At 50.4% G+C, this 14,582-nt stretch overlaps 1 long non-coding RNA gene across 2 annotated transcripts; it reads right to left on the bottom strand.

The window, feature by feature from the left end:
* Positions 1-7,177: 7,177 nt before the first annotated feature.
* Positions 7,178-10,499, bottom strand: LOC118528289 (uncharacterized). 2 transcript variants are annotated; one of them, XR_004913552.2, is made up of 2 exons: positions 10,322-10,499; positions 7,178-7,380 (listed from the first exon to the last, which is right to left on the bottom strand). It is a non-coding gene; the product is annotated as an uncharacterized LOC118528289 (long non-coding RNA). The 2 variants fall into 2 exon arrangements; XR_013445309.1 differs by lacking the exon at positions 10,322-10,499 and adding an exon at positions 7,452-8,445.
* Positions 10,500-14,582: the final 4,083 nt, after the last annotated feature.

Raw genomic sequence — 14,582 nt, 5'->3', positions numbered from 1 at the left:
GCATACGGACATCCTAATGTGTGCACATGCAGAAATGCATAGCTTTTGCTTTGTTGACATTTAAAAAACCAAATCCAAAAGAGTACACAGTGAAGACTCCCTCTTACTCCATCCCCCAGGGGCTCAATACCCTCCCGGAACAGCCTCTGGGGTCACAGGTTTCCAGTGCTTTCTTCCAGATAAGCTAGGACAGAAGTCAGCAAACCTTGTCTGTGAAGGGCCGGATCATAAATATTTTAGGCTCTGTGGGCTTATGGTCTCTGTCACAACTAATCAACTCTGCCACTGCACTGAGATTGCAGCTGTAGACAATACATACATGAATGAGCGTGGCTGTGTGCCAATAAAACTTTATTTAAGGACATGGAATTGTGAATTTTATTTATTTTATTTTATTTTTTTATTTTTAGGGGGGAAGGGTAGAGGGAGAAGCAGACTCCCCACCAAGCAGGGAGCCCCATGCGGGACCAATCCCAGGACCCCGGGATCATGACCCAAGCCGAAGGCAGATGCTTAACTGACTGAGCCACCCTGGTCCCCGGAATTGTGAATTTTATATCATTTTCACATGTAATGAAATATTCTTATTCTTCTTTTGATTGCCTTTCAAACATTTAAGAATCTAAACACCAGTTTTAGCTCGATGGCTACACAAAGACAGGCAGCAGGCTGGATTTGGCCCTTGGACTGAAGTTTGCCAACCCTGGGCTACACATATAAAAAACAAATACGCCTGAACATCCTTTCCCGTCTTCCTTACATGAGGACAGCACACGACACACATTGTTCTATGCCTTCATTTTCATTCCATACGGAACTTCTCCATTTTTGCCTTTGGCACACTATCACATTTCATTCCATGCTAGTACATTTATCACAGTTTCCTTAGCCAATCACTCGTCTGTGTGTGTGTGTGTATGTGTTTTGAGCTTTATTGAGATCTAATTCACATACCATACAATTTATCCATTTTAAGTGTACAACTAAATGGCCTTTAGTGTGTCCGCAGAGCTGTGACACGGCAGTGTAATCAATTTCAGGGCACTGTCATTACCTCACGGTAAACCCGCACTCCTTAGCGATCAGCCCCACCCCTCAGAGCTCCCCCAGCCGTAGGCAACTACTAATCTATTCTCTGTCCCTCTGCCTATTTTGGATATTTCCGTAGAATCACACACTCTGCGGTCTTTGTGACAGGCCTGTTTCAGTTAGCGTGAGGTTTTCAAGGTTCATCCGTGCCCTCGCAGGTGTCAGCAGGCGTCACGCCACGGAAGGTGTCATCCCTTCTTCCTGCACGGTGATACTCTGATGTATGGCTGTACCAACGTTTCATGTATCCATCGGCTCACGGACATTTGCGTGGTTTCCGCTTTTTGGCTATTGTGAATAATGCTGCTATGAACATCCGTGCACGGGCTGTTGTGTGAACATATGGTTCCATCCCTCTTGGTTATACATGTAGGAGTGGAATCTCTGGGTCATATGGTAACTCTATGTTTAACCATTTGAGGAACTGTCAGTATGTTTTCCAAAGTGGCTACACCGTTTTATAGTCCCAGAGGCAATGTATGAGGGTTCTAATTTCTCCACAGCCTCGCCAAACTTTGTCATTATCTGGGGTTTTTTTTTTTTTTCCATTATGGGTGTAAAGCAGGATCTCATTGTGGGGCACCTGTGTTTTTAGCCAAATATATTGTTCTGGGATTTAAAAAATTCATTTCTAGAGCTTGGACTTTTCCCCATGTGATTACATGTAGATCTTTGTGCTTGTTAAATGCTATGTAGTATGCCAAGCACAGCTGGAGGCTGGTCCAGCCGATCCCTCTGATGGCTAGCTAGGTTGTCTCCAACTTTTTACCAGTACAAACAACAAAGCAATGAACATTCTCATTGTGTCTCCTCGTGCACAGAGCACACATAGTCTTAGAAGTAGAATTGCTGGGGGGGGCACCTGGGTGGCTCAGTCGGTTGAGTGTCTGCCTTCGGCTCAGGTCATGATCCCAGGGTCTTGCATCCTGGGATCGAGCCCCATGTTGGGCTCTCCGCTCAGCAGAGAGTCTGCTTCTCCCTCTGCCCCTCTCCCTGCTCATGCTCCCTCTCTCTCTCAAATAAATAAATAAAATCTTTAAAAAAAAAAAAAAAGCGGAATTTCCAGATTAAGGAGTATGCACATTTTAAAAAATTCTTGAAGATCTTATGAATTACCCTCTGCAAAAGCTCCACCAATTTATACTCCAGTATTCATTTCACTACCACATGCCAGCCCTGGATATTAACCTTTTTATTGGTGCCAAAAGCCTTTTCCTCCCATTTGCATTTCCTTCATCCAGTATCAGGTTGACGAGGAGCCACATCCCAGCACATGGCTGTCCTCCTCTTTGGTGGTAGGGGGCTGCCCTTTTCGTCTCTGTGTCCTCCAGAGCTGAGAGCGGCAGCTGCTGATAAATGTGAGTGAGGCACTGTGATTTTTGCAGTCTTACATGACTAAAGTGTGTGTGTGTGTGTTTTAAGATTGTATTTATTTACTTGAGAGAGACAGAGAGAGCGACAGAGATAGTGAGAGAGAACATGAGCAGGGAGGAAAGGGAGAAGCAGGCTTCCCGCTGAGCAGGGAGACCAGCACAGGGCTCGATCCCAGGACCCTGGGATCATGACCTGAGCTGAAGGCAGACGCTTAACCGACTGAGCCACCCAGGCATCTCTATAAAGTGTGTTCTGAGACCCTACAAAATTCTATAGTGTCTCAGTTCTCCAAGATTTCATTGTGAATGTTAAAGCTTCTGTCTGAGCTGTGTTGTCTTCTAAGCCTTAAAGAAATCAAAAGTCTTCAACTGGTCTAGGGAGAAATTCTTTAGTAACCAGCAGAATGACTTGAACACCTGGTCAGATTGGAACACTGGCATGTGTTTCAAAACAGGTCCTAGGATCCTGGGAAGCAGGTTCTTCTGCTGGAAAGTTTCTGATACCATCATCCAAATGGAACAACAACAAAAAAAACAAAAAAAAACCTTGGGGCACCTGGGTGGCTCAGTTGGTTAAGCTTAAGTGTCTGTCTTAGGCTCAGGTCATGATCCTAGGGTCCTGGGATCGAGTCCCACATCAGGCTCCCTGCTCAGCAGGGAGTCTGCTTCTCCCTCTCCCTCTGCCCCTCCCCCTGCTCGTGCGCACGCGCGCTCTCTCTCTCTCTCAAATAAATAAATAAAATAAAATCTTTAAAAAACCCAAACAAACAACCCCTAGGGGTCAGCTAAAGCCATCCCATTGTACAGACCGGGAGACGGAGGCTCCAGCTGGGGAGGCGACTTGCTCCAGGTCACACGGCTAACCAGGAGTGGAACTGTGAGTGTAGCTCAGGTTCTGATTCCAGGTCAGTGGTCTTTCTTGAAAACACGTGGAATCCGAGGAGTCCCCTCCAAGCCCTGTCCCAAGCTCAGTAAACCATGCCTGCCATTTTTTCCCTCCAGTTCTCTGCCTCTTGGGTGAATCAGGCAGGCTGGGGTGCGGGGTGGAGGCGTGGTAAAGATTAATTTATCACAGGCAGGGGATTCCCGGTTCAGACTCCATGCAGTTGGCTGGGTCGAATGTTTCCCGAACACTGTTGTTTCACTTGGCTTGGCTTGAGTTCTCACCTCCTGAGTCATTGCTTTAATAAACTGTCGCTCACAGCAGAGGGACTGTCCACATCCTCATTTATTGCCGCTACGGAAGTTAGAAGGAGCTGAGAACAAGAGTTCCTTTGAGCTCAGAGGTTCTTTCAATCTCGGCTATCATTAGAATCACTTGGGGGAACATTTTAAAAACCCCAAGGACTGGACCCCATCCCCTCCCTTATCCTGATCACATTGCTTGGGATGGGGGCCAGGCAGCTTAAAACTCCCTAGGTGATTCTAATCGAAGTCAGGTGCAAGATCCACTGGTCTACATGAGTGGTCTTCAAACTTCACCATGCCTCCAAATCCCCTGGAGGGCTGGGTGCTGTCCATCCCATAGGTCTGGGGTAGGGCCTGTGAATTTGGGTCTCTAACAGATTTCCATGTGATGTCGATGCTGCCAATCTTGGAGTTGGGGGGGAGCACACTTTGATAGCAGCTGATCTAGATGAATCTGAGTGGGCTTCTGGAGGTCCTTTCCTTCCCAGCATTCTTTCCCACTCTAGCAACAGCCCCTGACTTGTCTTTAGTGAACTACCCTACCCTTCTTCACCTCTTAGGCCATAGGTGTGAGTGGTATTCACTTTGCCTCTCAACGTTAGGAGCAGGAACATGACCAAATCTAGCCAATCAGCAGAATCTATACCCTGGCTCCAGTGAGTGAGTGGTTCAGTGATGGGCATGTCATTTAATAGAGTCAGCCCTGTGACTTTTGCTGGAATGCTTGGAAAGAGGCACTAAGTGGGCAAGATGTAAGCCTGGGGCTGCTGCATCTCACCTTTGCAGAGGAAGAGTCTGTCTGACGGTGAAGCAGTCCACGGAGAACAGAAGAGACGAATAGAAGGGCACCTGGGTGGCTCAGTTGGTTGAGTGTCTGCCTTTGGCTCCGTTCATGATCTCAGGGTCCTGGGATCGAGCCCCATGTTTGGCTCCACGCTCAGCTGGGGTCTGCTTCAGATTCTCTTTCCCTCTCCCTCTCTTTCTGCCCCTCCCCCTGCTCCCACATGAGTCTCTCTCTCAAATAAATAAAAAAAATCTTAAAAAAAAAAAAAAAGAAGAGATCAATAGAGACCAGGTGCCATGACACCCATGTACCCCCTGGATCCAGCCAAGCCCAACTCTAGACCTAAGTGTTTCAGCTACAGGAGCCAATCAATTCTTTTTCACTTAAGCTAGTTGGAGGTGGGGGTTTGCCACATGCAGCTCAAGAAGTACCAAAACATGGGACATCTAAAGAGCCTTCTTGCCCAGAGTGGGATTCCAGCGTTCTTTCCTGGGTGCTGCTTCCATCAGGCAATGACCTTCCACAACGCCCCAGAACTGAACAGCAGAGCTCGTCATTTAGTTCCCATCCTCTGCTTGTTGATGTGGGGTGACCTGGGGGCCAAGACGGGCGGGGACTGGTCCTGAGTCATGCGTACAACAAAGCCAACGGGATATCAGCCCTTGGCTCTGTCAATAAATCCACCCATACCAGGGGGACAATAACAGCCAGCAGTGCCAAGGTGCTGACCGGGTCCCCTGCTCAAGGGCACCCACGCCAGGACAGGGCTCGCTCCTTCAGCACCAGAAGGGGCTTCCTTGCCCTTTGCTCAGGGTCTCGGTTTCTCTGATTGCAATCGAACAAACACACTCATGAGTGTTGTTGTCATGATAAAAACCATAAATGGAGCGTATGGACACAGGAAACAATTTTTCAGGAGACAAAGATGAGCTGAAAGGGGAAAATGAAGCCTCCAGTAATCACCACCCCACACTACCGGCGACAGCATTTGGGGAGCATATTCTTTTGTGTTTGTTTGCTTTTTCTATGAGGATTTCTATGAGGCAAGGTGGGGACCTGCCCTGGGGGACCCAAACTATCCTCTGAGGAAGGAATTGGGGTGAGTCTTGGAAGAGAAAGTCCATTCTTGGGGGTTGTGTCAGACAGGGTTGGTGGAGCAAGCACCAGAATTTAGAGAATAGGGGCTTTTGGGGGGAAGGCCGGTGGAAGCTTATACAACAGATGAAAGACTAGAAGAGCAGTTTGGGTTAGCGGGAATTAAGGGAACTCGGAGGGCCAAGAAGCAGGAGGTAGGAAAAGCAGCCATTGCCTTTCATCGGGACAGGGACATGGATGTTTTCGGCCGCCCCAGCACTGCCTCTGCCCAAGTAAACTATTCCCTTGCCCTTGTCACAGCCAAAGTCCACAGAAAGAGCATTTTAGATGGTATGTTCCCCACTGATTCACCCAGGTGAGTGAATCCCTTTGACTTTAACTGGAGGAGGCCAATGGTAGGAGGATGGAGCCAAGAATCACCCCTGCCCAAGACAGTCAGGGAGAGACAACTTCCCTTAATGAAACCAGGGAGGGAAAGGGTTTCCCAGTCTCCAGGCTCAGCTACAAACCAAGAGCTACCCTCTAGTGAGCCTAGAGAGGGCAAGAGCCTGGGGCTGCTACTTCTAGGGACAGCTTGTAGCTGAGCCTGGAAACTGGCTCCAATCCGGCCCCCCCAGAGCACTGTTGGCATACCTGGGAAAATAAATCAGTTGTGTTTGAGTATCTGTATATAAATAAATAGTTGCAACACTGGATGTCCAGGTCTTTGTGTCATGGAGCGGCCATAGGCGTGTGGGAGATGTCTTTTCCCTTCCCCAGTCCCCCTGAGAAACACCAGCAGGACCAGCCAAATGGAATGCACCTTGATCAAGAAAGTGGTCTTGTTAGGGAGTAGGGACTGCATCTGGGGCTGGGCCGATAGTACCGTGGCCTGTGTTTCCAGGCTCCTGCCGATGGTGGTAGAGCCCTGGCACCCCACCTCAGCAGTAGGGCAAGATTTTTGATTCATGGACTCTTGAAAAGGAGTTGAGGGTGGAGGAGTTCTCCCCAGGTGGGAGACGGTTTGGAGGACTTGAGGGGACTGGGGGAATATAATATAGTGGCAGCATATGATATCCATTTAAATGCAAAACATAATGTGCTGTCACCAAAATGAGTACAATCTCAGGCCGCATTAATAGAAGTAGGTCTTGTGGAAAGAGGGAGGAGAAGTCCTTTGCTCTACTCTGGCCAGCCCATGTCCTATTCCAGGCAATTTAACAGGGATGTAGACACAATTGGTGGCATCCCCAGACCTTCTCATCAGCTGTACTGGGTTTCTCCTCACCCTCATCATCCCTGGCCCCTAGAAGCTGCTGATAATCCTCAACAGTTCCTTTCTTCCAAGCATTTTCAATTATGCAGAACTCTCCCAACTGTCCCCTGGTGAGAGTGTGCCTGGAGGATGAGTCCTGCACAGGTCAGGAATCCTGCTTTATCAGAAGCTGCAAAAACATTAACCTGTTCCCGAGGGCAAAGCTTAGCCTGTTTGGCAACTCCGGGATCACCTGGCCTCGGGAGATCGGGCATCCCCCAGCGGTCGCAGAGACTGGGTGGCCGGTCTCAACGTCTTCAAGCCCCGTGCCATGGTGTCTCTGGCCAAATTTCCCAACTTCATCTCCCATTACTCCCCTTGACACACATATGACTCAGCCAAAGGCAAGCACAGTTCAGCTTTTCAAAAACACATGCTATATTAGCTGTTTTTTTATTACAAGGGGCAGAATGCCCACTGAGACCAGGCTGACCAAGAAAAGAAAGGGAGATGTACAGGGTCGTCTGGCACCAGGCCCAGTTGGATCCAGCAGCTTAGGGTCTCTTGGTCTCCATCTCTTGGCCTTGTGTTAGTTTCATCCTCAGGCCAGCTTTCCCCTAGGAAGTTGCAAAATGGTTGCTGAAAGCTTGCAGCTCAACAACCCTGGTAGAAATAAAATTTCTCTCACCTCAAGGGTTAGAGCCCAAGGCCCAGGAATTGACTTTCTGGAGTTATTGTCCATCCTAAATCAAGTCCTGTGGCAAGAGGCATTGAATACAGTGATTGGACAGGCCTGAGTCTCCTGCCCTAGGGTGCAGGGGAAGAGGTGTCCTAAGAGCTGGAGTTAGCGCAAGGATCAGCGTGGCTTACACCACATAGCTTGGGAGTGGGAGAGGGTGGGTCCCTAAGGAACAATGTGCATTCTGTAATTAGAAGCAGGGGAAACGGGGGATGGGCAGGCAATAGCACTTGCCCACCAGTACACGTGCCCTATCCATCCTCCCAGCAACCCAGCCAACTGGTATCAGTCCAGCAGAAAGCCAGGGAAGTAAAGCCAGGCAGAGCAGCTCTGGGTGTTGGAGGGAAAGTCCTGTGTTTCCTCAGGACGTCTTATTGGCTGTGGGAGAGGACAGGAAGAATGGACGGGGAAGCCACGTGGAGGATTTTGAACTTTGAAAATTGACGTTCCTGTAAGGATCATGCCTAATGAAAAGACAGATGCTTCTGGAGCATTCTGGAGCATTCTGGGCTTAGAATCAGGAACGGAGACCCAGCGAGCAGGAGAGGAATTGTGTGGTAAACAGGGCTCAACACCCTTTGTCTCCTTCTTTCCTTCTGGAAGAGCCCTGTATTGTTCAGGCGTCTGCTCAGCCCAGCTTCAGGGTGAATCGTGATTGGTCCACGCCCATTGTGATGCTCCCACCCCTCCTGCCAACCACTGGACTAGCTATAAACATGTGATGCAATTCTGACCAATGATAGGAGGGGTTTTCGGGGAACCATTTTTTCACTGATGAAAGGACCCACAGAAGAAACAGACCATCCACCTGTGCTGGTCATTGTCATGTTGTTTGTTTTTGTTTTTCCTTTTTTGAACATTTTATTTATTTGAGAGAGAGAGAAAGAGCACAAGGGGGGGGGAGGGGCAGAGGGAGAAAAAGACTCCCGGATGAACAGGGAGCCCAACCTGGGGCTCAATCCCAGGACCCTGTGAACCTGACCTGAGCTGAAAGTGGCCACTAAACCGACTGAGCCACCCACGCACCCTCGGCATTGTCATGTCTTCAAGTGTAGCAGCTATCTTGTAAACAAGAAGAAAGCCAGCTTGAAGGACAGTTGACACCCGAAGAGGACAGAGCAGAAAAATGCAAAGAACCTGAATTCTTGATTATGACACTGAGTCACCAAATTAACTTGGATCCATCCTACTTTGGGGCATCTTAGAATGTTGCCTGGGTGGCTCAGTCAGTTAAGCGTCTGCCTTCAGCCCAGGTCATGATCCCAGGATCCTGGGATCGAGCTGTGCATCAGGCTCCCTGCTCAACAGGGAGTTTGCTTCTTCCTCTCCCTCTGCCCCTCCCCCCGGCTCGCGCTCACTCTCTCTCTCTCTCTCTCTCCAATAAGTAAATGAAATCTTAAAAAAAAAATGCAGTGTAATAAATTTCCCTTACTGTTTAGGTCAGCCATATTGGAATCCTCTCCTATTGTAGCCATACACTAAGTGACTCAAATAGGCTTTGCTTATAATGAAGAGAGAGGACATTTTCAACACCAGCTGTTGAGGCTCTAGGCAAGCTGAATAACTATTCTGGGAAGTGTGGAATCCTGGATAGAGGATAAGCCTCAGCTGCATGCCCTTGAACACTTACATTCACCTCTCTCAGCCTCAGTGTTTTCATCTGTAAAATGGGAAGAACGACACATTCATTTGTCACTGAGGTGTGGTGAGGATTGAGACCACATATACTATTCTGACATACAATTACAATGGCTATTTATGGAAGGATCACTTTTATCTGTGCATCACTGGACCAGGATCTCAATGATGTCCAAACAATGACTTATAAGGTGGTGACACTTTATCAGAATTCCTTTAGAAGCCTTTTGAAAAATCTGGATTCCTGGAATCCATCCAGGGAGCTCATGATTCAGTAGATCTGAGATGGGGGTCTATGTAGTAGTCAGGACTCTCCGTTGCAAGTAGCAGAAAACCCAACTCAAACTGGCTAAAGCAAAAAAAAAAAAAAAAAAAAGAAGCAATGTATTGGCTCATGTATATGAATAGCCCAGGGGGATAAACTTCAGACATGGCTGGATCCAGGTGCTCATAACATGCCACTAGGAATGTTTGTCTGTCTCTCTCTGGTCCCTTGTCATCATGGTCTGCCTCTGTGTTGGCTTTATTCTTACCCAGGAGTTCCAAGCTGACAGCTACAGCCTAGGGCCTCCGAGAAAAGAGAACATCTCTTCCCCTACGGCTCGGCCAAAATCCTGGGGCTGCCAGAGCAGCCACACTTTGACCTGGGCTGACCACTGTCTGTATTGGCTAGGGAACATGCTCGCCCCTGGAGACCCAGGGGGGTCTCCACCCAAACCACACAGGGTTGCATGTGGGGTAGGGATGGCTCTCTAAGGTGACATCGGGGCTCTCCTTGTGGAAAGAGAGAATGGGTGCTGAGTGGGCAAACACCCGACAAGGCTCAGAATCTGTATTTCTGACCAAATCACCCAGTCGGTTCGGATTCACGGGCAGCTTTGCGAATGACTGCTGGATAGATTGCTGGTTTTAGGCCTTATTAGAGTCACGGAATCCCTTTCTTCCTAGGAACTCTTAAACAGGAGCCAATAAACAAGGTTGACCCAAAAACGGCCCTCTCCTAGTGGAAGGAGGGGTTTAGAAGCCTCCGGTTATTCCCCAAGCAGCCCCTAAGGCACTCCAGGGGCTCCCCTAAGCTCCCCCATTTCTTTGCTCTCTGAGGTCCTTTTGGCTCTGATTCTCCAGCCCTGCATTTGATGCAATGGGGGGATGGGGTTAGGGGAGAGTCTCAAAGAGCTCACCTAATGCCGAGTCCGCCCCTCCAGCCCCTGCACCTGCGTTAGAAGCCCATGCCCGAGGAGCAAATCAGGGCAGGGGAGGCCAGGGGCTGGCTCAGAAGGTGCGTCAGACATGCCACATCGGATGCTTCTGGCTTTGAAAGCGTCTCCTGGCCCGAGGCCAAACAGCCTCCCGGGCTCTGCAGAGTGCTGGGCCCTGGGGCTGTGTGGGCGTGTGGCCCGCCTGCCTGCCGGGGACAGAGGGACTGTAGACCCTGCCGCACCCGTTGTGGCCGACCGAGATGCCACGGGGACACACTGGCTGGGAGATGTGGTGGAGGATGAAGCCAATTTCACACTTTATTAGTCAGTTTGGGGCCAATTAAGGCCATCCGGAAACGGGGCTGAGGCCCCTTCTCTCCCTCCTCCCTTCGCCAAGAAGAAAGGCCTGGATGGCCTGAAATGCTTCTTGTTGAAGGAGCACTATTTTTTTTTTTCCTACTCAAAACCCCACAGTATTCAAACCAGGAGTCAAGATCCCTCTTACTTTGCCAGAGACTGCAAAGCAGGAGAGGTGAACAAATCCAGTGTGTGTTGGGTGCGGGGGGTGGGGGGCGAAGGGGAGAGGAGTTGAGCTGTGTTGTTTATTACTTCATTTATTTGTCCGGCATCCCTTCAACAGATGCGGACTGGGAGCCTACTCTGTGCCAGCAAACTGAGCTTGGCGCTTAGTGGGATCAACCGTAACGTCCTCAGGGAAGCCTCATTCATTCCCCCGCTTTTCACTAAGCACCAGCCCTGTAGGACCCTTTACCAGGCTCCAGGGGTGCGGTGCGAATAGGCGGACACGGCCTCTGCCCTTGTGGAGCTGACCCAGTGGGGGAGACCCTCAAGTAAAGAGGCAATTTCAACAGAGAGGGGGAAGGACCCCAGTTAGAGGTACACATGGGAGAAGCACCTGAACCAAGCCAGGAAGGCTTCATGGAGGAAGTAACGTGTCCCTGAGACTTGAAGAAGGACTTAGCAGGGTGAAGGGGATGGGGAAGAGTGTATCACTCAGATGAAAGAGCGAGTGCAAAGGAGGCCAGAGAGGGCAACGTATCCAGTTCAGGGAGAATGCAGAGGTCAGGGAGGGGAAGGGATAAACAGGGGCCACACCATGAAGCCATGGTCGGGAACCTACCCGGGAAGGACCTTCCAAAGCTTGGCTTCAGGTCTGTGTTTCTGAAAGCTGGCCCCGGCAGTGGCCTTGTGAAGAAGAGAGGGAAGGCAGGAGGAACTGGAGGTGGGAGCCACAGTCAGAGGCTGTTACAAGATGGCAGGTGAGCACGTGGGGGCCCCCCCAGGGGCAGTGTTCAATGGCAGTGGGGCTGGTGAAAAGTGGGTGACTTTGGGAGATCCATACTCTATGGGGATTCTCGGTAGGTCAGAGGGCGAGTTCAGGGAACAGAGACGGGACTGGGAGTCAGATGAAGCTGGGTATAGAACCTGCTCTGTTCTTAACATCTATGTGGCCCTCAGCAAATCCCTGTACCTTTTCTCTCTTCCCTTCACAAGCTTCATTCTCATGGAATCATGTTCCCAAGATGTGGGACCATGGGCCTCAAGTAGGGTTACCAGCTAAAACACAGGGCACCTAGTTAAATTTGATGTGCATATAAACATGAATAACTTTTTAGTATAAGAATATCCCATTTGGGACATACTAACACATACTTTGATTTAGGATTGAATAAGACCGATAAAATCCCTACCTTTGAAGAACTTTCTTTTTTTAAGATTTTTTTTTAATTTTTAAGTAATCTCTACACGGGGCTCAAACTTACAACCCCAAGATCAAGAGCCGTGTGCTCTACAGACTGAGACAGCTAGGCACCCCAAGGAACTTACTTTCTAATGGGGGGAATCAGACAACAAACAAATAAACCAGAAAATAAGAGGGAGTGATAGAGTCTGTCATGATGGTAAGACGGGGTGATGCAGGAGTGAGTGACGGGGTCGGGGTGGGGACGGCTGGAGGCCCCCCAGAAGGAGTGATCAGCAAAGGTATCACTGAGGAGCTGCCCTTCCTGGCAAGAAGTTAAGCCTGGGGCAGATCTGGGGGAAGAGCGGCCAGAGAAGGGAAGGGCCAGTGCAGAGGCCCTGAGTCAGGAACGAGCTGAGAGTAACTGAGGGATAGAAAGAAGGAGAGCAAGCGCGGCCTTGTGCAGTGACCAAAGGGCAGGGAGGTCCGTGATGCGGTGGGAAGCGGGCAGGGGCCCATCACCTGGGCCTTTTAGGTCAGAGTAAGGAGTTGGGACTTTGTTCAGTTTTAAGCAGGGGCGTGCCATTCTCTAATTTACTGTTTTGAGGAATCACTCTGACTGCTCCGTGGAGAGTGGGCGGAGGGCAAAGGACAAGGGTGGCAACGGAGTGGCCGTCAGGAGGCCCCTGCAGGGGTCCAGCTCCCGGCGTCACCGGACACTGGAAGTGGAGCGACTGCAGGAAGGTCGCCTGGCCTCGCTGAGGGGTGGAACGTGAGGCGCTGAGAGGAGGGGCAGCAGAGGGAATCCCCGGCACTGGGCGTGAGCAACCGAACGCACGCGGGTGCCATTCCCCGGAGCAGAGGGCCGTGGGCTCTGGGGTGCTGGTGGCAGGCTAGGTACTTGTTGCCGCCGTCCTTCATAAGGAGGCAAAGAAGTACGACAGTCTCGTGGGGAGGAAGTGATATAATTCAAATTCCATATTCAATTTTATTAAAAATAACGTGGTACCTGCATACGGTGGTACGTTAACAAAAAGCACACTATCATTGCGTTACGACTGCAGAAAGGAAATTTGCACCAAGAGTTTTTGGCTGGTGGCTGTGACTCTGCGGGTGGGGGTGGGACCCCAGGACTCCCAAGGGGTGTGTCAGTGCTTGGACTCTCTGTCCTGGGAGGTGGCCGGGGTGTGGTGTAAAGGAGAAGATAGATGTTGAGAGATTTTTCCCAAGTGTGTGTGTGTGTGTCATTGTGCTTGTATTTTTATTTTATGCTTGCTGTTCTGTCCCGTAGCTTTTTTGGGGGGGTGAGGGGAGGAGTGTGGGGGGGTTGGGGGGAGGAGTGTGAAAAAGAATTTGAGGTAAAAACATTTAGGAGTTTGAAAAAAAAAAGGGGAAAGCATACTCGCCAGGGCCGGCTGGATCTGCACGGGCACGGCTGTCTGCCGCGGCTCCCACCGCTGCCGGGAAGCCTCCCCGGCGCATGAGGTAATTCAAGATGGCCGACTCCAATCACCACAGAGTATCTGAGGACGTGGTCCCAGTTACCTTCCCCGGGGAACAACCTTTGGCCTCTTAAGGCATCCACTAGTTTTCAGTTTTGAAAGTGCTCACACGGTGAGGGGATATTTTTCAGAGTTAGAGGTGGTGAAGGGTCAGGAATACAGACATTAGAGGAAAGGTGAAGGCACAGGGGGTGTGAGCCCAGAGAAAAGAAAACTTGGGCGCAAGGTCACTGCCTGCCAAGTTTGGAAGGGATCCCATGGAGGGGGTGGCTGGTGTGCTCAGGGATTCACCACTTATTCAGCACTCAAGACAGTGCATCATCAGATACAGTGCCAGATGCTTCCATGCCTTATCCCATGTCGACATCCCAACAACCCTTTGAGGTAGGACCATTTCCTTATTTGCCCACAAAGAGGAAAGTGAGGTTTTAGAGGGACGGAGTAACTTGTTCGTGGAGGTCACACAGCTGCTAAGTGTTCGAGTCGGGATTTGAACTCGGGCATTTTGCAACAGGAAGCCTGGGCCCCTGACCGCCACCACCTCTTTCTCCTTGGTCCAGCCCACTGTGCTCACTAGGTCCAATTCTGCCCTCCGATAGGGGGGTTTCAAGCAGCTCTAGGCCAGACCCCAGGGTTCAACATCAAGTCCCAGGTGCTGCAATCTTCTGACCTTGAGCCCAGCTCTTAGTCCTGTCTCCTGCCGGGATCTCTGTATCCTTATCTGGCCTGATCCCTGAGTCCCCACAGCCTGGGACTTGAACCTCAACCCAAAGACTGGGCCCCTACTGCCCCCATCTCTGACCTGACCTTGATCTCTTTCCTGCCCGGGCGCTAGAGATCGCTGTCCTCAAGTGCCCCATGGAGGCTCTGAGCGCCTGCTGCACACCTGAGGTCTCCCCCACATCCCCCATGGAGTGTGCCCTCCCACCCTCACAACTCCTTCACCCAATTCAACCCTCTTTCTTGGCCTGGCAGCTGGATCTGTGCTCCAGCCCTGGCTCTGTCCCAGGGGAGGAGCTCGGGGCTCAGTCCTAACTAG

The sequence above is a fragment of the Halichoerus grypus genome, chromosome 2 (assembly GCF_964656455.1).
Source record: "Halichoerus grypus chromosome 2, mHalGry1.hap1.1, whole genome shotgun sequence".
Lineage (NCBI taxonomy): Eukaryota > Metazoa > Chordata > Mammalia > Carnivora > Phocidae > Halichoerus > Halichoerus grypus.
The sequence above is the reverse complement of the archived record's forward strand: the minus strand, read 5'-3'. Positions and strand labels throughout refer to the sequence as shown.